Source organism: Pteropus alecto, unplaced genomic scaffold (genome assembly GCF_000325575.1).
Source record: "Pteropus alecto unplaced genomic scaffold, ASM32557v1 scaffold123, whole genome shotgun sequence".
In the NCBI taxonomy this organism is placed as follows: Eukaryota; Metazoa; Chordata; class Mammalia; order Chiroptera; family Pteropodidae; genus Pteropus; species Pteropus alecto.
This window is the reverse complement of record NW_006433950.1, coordinates 3,684,311-3,691,130: the sequence shown is the minus strand read 5'-3', so window position 1 is coordinate 3,691,130 and position 6,820 is coordinate 3,684,311. Positions and strand designations below refer to the sequence as shown.

At 49.2% G+C, this 6,820-nt stretch overlaps 1 pseudogene; it reads left to right on the top strand.

Moving 5' to 3' along the window:
• The first annotated feature begins 2,193 nt into the window (after positions 1–2,193).
• LOC112477341 lies at positions 2,194–2,309 on the top strand (annotated as a pseudogene).
• Positions 2,310–6,820: the final 4,511 nt, after the last annotated feature.

Below are 6,820 nucleotides of genomic sequence, written 5' to 3'. Positions count from 1 at the left end.
ACTGCCTGGCACCCCACCAGCTCCCTCGCTGCTTTTCCTGGGGCCTGTGGCCCCAGGAGGAAAAACCTCCTGGGGGAGAGCTTTATTTAGAAAAAGCCTCCAAATTGCAAATTTAAAAAAAAAATATATATCTCTAAAATCTAAATGCTCACAGACCTTGATATATTTGCAATTTGTTTGTGGAGGGGCAACTGGCCTCTCCCAGTGCGGGTCCCACAGAACGAAAGCCCCCAGGTTAGACTCTCTGAGCTGTCTTATGCCCCAGTCCCCCCTCTTCCTAGGTCCCCAGGCTGTGAGAGGTGTCATCATCAGCCCCGTGTGGTTCTAGGGCTGACATGTGCACATCCAGCCTGGCTGACGGGGGCAGACGCTAGTTCATCTACATAACAGAAGATGGAGCCCAACCGAGGTGGGGAGCTTAGGGGGAGAGGCAGACAGAGAACGGGAGTCACTTGGAGGAGACAGAGGTGACAGATCCAGGAAACTGAGGGTTGGGAGAGGTGGAGGACGGACAGGGGGTTGAGGGTGACTTGTGGGTGGGTGTCGTACAACGTAATTCCCTTGACCATCTTTCAGAGAGATTTTCGTGATCGCCTAAATCGCTTTGTGATTTTCTTAACGTTAGACTGCTTTCTGAAATGTTGTCGTTACAGATCGCACAGGTGGCTTTTCTTTTCTTTTCTTTTTTTTTATCGGAGATGCAGTAGAGCAGCAGGTCATCTGACTTGCTGAAAGTGTTGCTCAACTCCAAGGTAGCCAGCGTCCCAGACCCTGTCCCCGCCTCTCCAGTGCGCTGGACTCTGTCCAGTGGCTTCCGGGTGAGGAAGTTTTGAGGGTCCTGGGGGTCGGGCATCGGCGATTCTTTTCCCGTTTCCGATGCTGCTTCTCGCCTCTCTCTAGTCACGTTTCTATTTCTCTCTATCATTCTCCTCCCTTCCCTTCTCCTCGCCTTCTCTTTAGTTTCTCCATCGTCATCCATCTTTGCGTCGTCTTCTGCCCCCTGTCCCCCCCCCCGCCCCATTCTCCTTTTATTTTTCCTTCCTTTTCTTCCCCTCCATTTTTGCTCATCTTTTCCGTGTTTTCAATGTAGCCCAACAGCCCACGTGGGCAACGCTTTCGCTCGCTGGTAGTATCAAGGCGAACGTGGTTAAAAAGCAAAATATGAGTTAGTCATTAAGTGAGCAGTCACCATAACAGAACCGCGTCCCGCCCCCGTGAAGGCTACAGACTCAGTGTCTTAATCACCTCTCTGTCTGACCAAACCACATTCGTCCCATGACAGAAGAAATGATTGATGGGGGAGGAAGTCGACATGAAGTAGAGCGGGGTCTCCGTTTTACAAAACAAACATTCTGGAGCTCTCCGCTCGCTCGGGCTATGCCAAACCCACGCGGGCCTTGCGTAATGGCGCAGGAGCTCCTGAAAAAGCCATAATTCTGGAAGAACCGGCAGATGGGGTGGGGTGAGGGGGGACGTCAGAAATTCAAGAGCTATTAAGAAGATGAAGGCACCACGTGTGGCCAGCCTGACCGCTGGCTCCTGGGGTTTAACCACAGGGAGCAGCAGGGCCCTGCGGTGGGGGGCGGACTCCCAGGCAAACCCCACATCTGCCTCTGGGCCTCGAACTTCAACTCTCTTTGCATTAGATCCCCTCTGGGATCCCTCTCATGTCCTGCAACTGATGATTCATCCACATGGTCAGTTCCCACCGAAAACAATGAATGCACAGGTCTGAAGCTGATCTCTTGTTTGGCCAGCATCATCCTCAGCTTCGTCCAGTACACCTCGTCATTGCTCTTAGGGAGCTTGTCCAGTTTAGGAAAGGCTTGAAAGATTGAGAAAAAAAAGCCACCTGTGCGATCTGTAACGACAACATTTCAACATTTTTTTACCTCAGCATTAAAAAAAAAAAAAAAAAAAGACAGCAGTAGTTAACTTTCAGCGGAGTGGATGAGAGCAGATCATCGGCGCCCAGCAAAGATGAGACATGAGACAGGGTCTCTTTGGCGGTTTGGGGGGAAGGTGGGGGGCCTTCCAGAGGGTGATAGAGTTGTCGAGGAAAAAAGCAAAAACAAAATCAAACTCTAACAAGAAGAAAAATTACAGGACGTGGTTCCATAGCATCGTGGTCAGCACGTCTGCTTTACGCGCAGAAGGTCCTGCGTTCACACCCCGGTGGAGCCACAGTCCCTGGTCTACAGCCACGCCACCCTGAACGAGCCCGATGTCTGATCTCGGAAGCTGAGCAGGGTCGGGCCTAGTTAGTACTTGGATGGGAGACCACCTAGGAAGACCAGGTGCTGTAGGCGTAAATAATAATAAATAATTTTTTTAAAAAAGAAAAATTACAGTCCTCAAGGCGGCCTAAGGACTTCAGAAATTTGCAGGAAGTTTGCTAATGTTCCCAGGAGTTATAGGAGCTGAGCTGGTCATGCCCCGAAACCACCACTGCAGGTCTCGAGACAGGCAGCTGGACCCACAGCACCGAGCACCACGTGTAGCTGTGCCCCTCGTTTGAGGTGAGAGTCTCTCCACGGAAGTGTCCCGTTGAGACGGGTGGCCGCCAGTAGCCTGAGAAATTCCACGACAGCTCCTGCCCGTCACTTAGGAAAGAACTCAGAGAAGACGGACATCGTCAATGGCTTTGAGCAAAACCGGTACATTATTTTCCTGGGAAATGCAAGCAACGGTCCTCAGGGAACTCCACAATTTAGCCTCCTCAACACTGATAATTATTCACTGAATTATGTTAACCGTGTTTTGAGAGGGATTGGGGGACGAAGAAAGAGAAGGCGACTTTCTCCGGCAAGATGGACAAAAACTGGCAGGCTTCGCTTTACGTCCAAGGTCCGACTTGAGCTGTGAGATCTCGACCAAGTTACTCAACCTCTTTAAGCGTTAATCTTCTCCAGGGCTTACCTTACGGGGTTCTTGTGAGGTTTGCATGAGATGAACTGTGTTAAGCGTTTAGAACAGTGCCTGTTTCTTAGTGTATTGTTTTTTACTGGTGCTGTAACAAATGACCACAAATCGAGAATCGTCATCTTAGCGTTCTGCAGGTCAGAAGTCTGATACTTGGGTAACATGGAGGTGGTCGCATGGCTGCGTGCCTTTCTGTAAGCTTGAGGGGAGACCGTGTGCTTCTTTGTCTTTTCCAGTCACTAGGGGCCCCCATATTCCTTGGCTCATCACCCCCTTTCTTCCGTCCTCAGAGCAGCAACATTGCATCTACTGACCATTGTTCTGTGGTCATGTCTGCCTCCGAGCAAAGCTCGGAAGGTAAATCTGATTTTACAGACCTATGTGGTTAAACCGGGCCCACCTGGGTAGTCTCGGCTGTTCCTCCATCGCAAGGCACTTACGAGGTCACATCTGCAGACTCCCTTTTGCCATTTCGGTGGCATACTCCCAGGTAGCTAGGATGAGGTGACATACTCCCAGGTTGCTAGGATGAGAAATGTTTCGGGTCCCATTGTGCTGCCGACCACACACATAATTCATTTACTATTGTTATTACGAAGTGACTTTCCAGAGACTGAAACAGAGGAAGTATTTTTCAGGGCTACAAAATAATTCGAAGAGAGTCTTTCTGAAGAGGGGTGAGAGCGGGTGCTTACAGCGCCTAGATTCAGATAAGGAAAGGGTGCTGACTATGACTACAAAACTACGTTGCTTGTGAATATATGGTTTCTGAGTTTAATTAAATCGCAAGTAACATTTGGGGGTCTCTGTCACATGCCAGGCATTATTTAAGGGGATTTTTGCTTCATACCTGTGATCTTATGTAATGCTCACAGCAACCTGTGACACAACGAAAAGTCATCTACTCAGGGACAACGACAGGACAAGCTCAGAGAAGTGAAACGGCATTCTTACGGACCCACAGAGAGGAAGCGGCATAGCTGGGGCGATTCTAGGCACCGGGGTGCATCTTCAAGCTGCAGTCCAGTGTAGCGGTGGGCAGAATGCCTGTATGAGCTACCTGGCCCATCTCCGAGGTGGGACTTGGACCTGCACAACCACGTGCTTCTCTCCAAAGGCCATCGGGGGGACTGGATTATGAGCTCCCTCACGGAAGTACATGTCGGTCATTGTTTGGGGATCAGAGAAGAGGCATGGGCGCAGCGGCCAGTGCCCCTCAATGTGGGTAAAGCACCTCAATACTCACCAGCACACTCCCCCGTCTCCCCGTCCCTGACGTGCACTTTGGCTGTGACAGGGTCCCAGCAAAAGCCAGTACAGCCCTGTCTCCCGGACGCATGACCACCCAGGTCAACATTCACTTCACATTTCCACGTCTCTCTATGAGCAGAAGGCAGAATGGCGTGTGACTGGCTGCTTTTCTGTAAGACCATATAAAATTACACACTTACGACGAATACCCGTGGACGAGGGTTTCATAAAACCATTAAGTGTGTTAGAGTCTATTAAGCAGCCTGAAATCATGACCCTCGTTTAGCAGTTATGGACTGTGGCAGCATTTAATCCATACTGCTTGATTTGTATAACATTTATGATCGGAACCAGATCCCTTAATGCCTAAACTCACGGCTATTGGCTTGAAATATGAGCAGCTGGAAAGTACAACTGGTAGAGTCCAAGGGACATTGGTAGGAGAGACTGTGTGCTGACAAATTGCCTAAAGAACACATCAGCCTGAATGCAGAGGTGCGGAGCGGATGGGAGGCTCAGTCATGACTTTCTGTAGGAGGCTCTCGGTTGCCAACGTTCATTCCCTCTTCCTCCCTCCTAACAGAATCCGGATTTTCTTCAGCCCCTATGCACCCCATGTGACTCAAGAGAAGCTGGCTTTGCCGATGATTGGTTCAGGAACCCAGGCTTGAGCAATGAGTGCTTGCATTTCTCCCAATGATTCTTTTGTTCTAGGCTCATGACCTACGTTGACCCAGAATGAAGGCTAGGGCTAATATTCCGTAATTAAGGGAGATATTTTTCGCTCTCTCCTACCTTCAACAAGAAAGCCTGTTGCCCCAATGCTAATGGCAGCCATATTATGTCCATCTCAAAAGCGACCTGGAAAAAAATTAGTTACACATGAATTAGAAAGGTTCTGATATTTCACCTTATTTGCCAGCTGAAAAAAATTAGACTGCCATAGTTTCATGGATTCTAGAAGACACAAGACTCGTAGGTCAGAGACAAAGAATCTTACTACTCATGGCACAGCACACAGCGTGAGTATCCGCACATTTGCACCTGGTCCCCGAGCTGAATTCCCACAGGGCAGTGCAGAGAGGGCCAAGTGACACCTGCGCACACTAGGAATCCTGAGCTTAGGGAACCTCCGTGTTTCGCAGTGGACAGTTAGCATGCCTGCCCTCTGCTCCCAGAGGAGACTTTATCTCTGTCTTCCAAAGCTATTCACCATATAAACGTCCTCGTAAATGTAGCCAGAACAGAGGCGATCGGTGCCCGTGTTTACAAGATGTGCACAAGTGTCCCGTACTGAATAATTCCCAGCGAGAAGCTGGCACAGGGAGAGGGCCAGGAAAACAGCGAAAGAACGGAGCTGGGGCCCTGACCGGTCTGCGGTTGTAGCTGACTTGACTTCTCGGCTTCCACTGAAAGAGGTGAATTTTCTTTTTGTTTAAGGTAGTTTGAGGAACGATTTCTTTGACTCACAGCTGAAGGATAATAACTCATACAATGACCAATGGTCTGAATTCTATAGAGAATGCCAGGATTCTTAACTCTTTCAAGAAAGCTGATCTCAGCCACGTAAGTGGGGTGTTTTATTAAGTCACATCTATCTTTAAGAGAGACAAGGGTCTTGGATCTCTACCTGGATTATTTGATGCCTCAATCAACAATACTGTGATTAAGTTCAAAGGGTGATTTTCTCAAAAGGTGACGGTTGAGGGCACCGCTGCTATTTCTCCACTTACAGCCCTGTGACCAAGTCATAGAAGATGTCGCGCAAAGGCCAAGGTATTCGAATCCCCCTGAAAATGACACTCGGCGTCAGACATCGGGTCTCTCCATGCCTGTCACCCCATCAGAGTGCTAATCCACCGTTCACATCACACTGCTGCTTCGCCTTGTCTAAGCACAAGGCTGTATATTTACTGTTAGACCATGAGGATGTCACTGAAATAGGATCCCCGAAGTTTAGCGACGCAGGAAGTTGTTCCTGGTGCCACTGAAGGGTGGCCATCTTGGAACTGGCCTGTTGCAGTGGGAGCGGGAGACCACGGGGTGGTGCCTGGCCTCACATGCAGAGATTCTCAGAGTCACAGCCACAGGACAGTAACAGCCTGGGGAGGAAAATCCGGTGAGCTACGACTAAACGTGTGCCCCATTACTGAACCCCATTACTCATATAAATGATAGTTTTTAATATTCTATAAATTATCTTCTCAATAGCACAATCAGAGTTATATTGGTGGTGTGTGTGTGTGTGTGTGTGTGTGTGTGTGTGTGTGTTTAAGGCCCTACCTTGTTAAGTGAGAAAAGTAAAAATGTATTGTAATTATAAAACCTATTTTAGAATTTATACAATTTTAAACAGAGTTGGAGCCTCAAAAGCTGGAAGGGGAATGGCCTCTCTGTTGGGCCCGGCCTTGTAACGACTACGTAAAAGCACTTTGTAAACTGTAAAAACCCCCACATGTGTTACCTGTTACTTAGCTCATCTGTTATTCAGACTGGTCGGAGGCAGAAGGGCGGGCAGGGGGCGAACACGCCTGGGTGGGCCACAGCGTCCCACGAGAGCTTGGTCGGCTCACTGTATGGGAAACCCTCACTTAGCCTCACCTGTGGCCCTGAACTTCAGGGGACCCTTTCGGGGTACCTCCCTTCC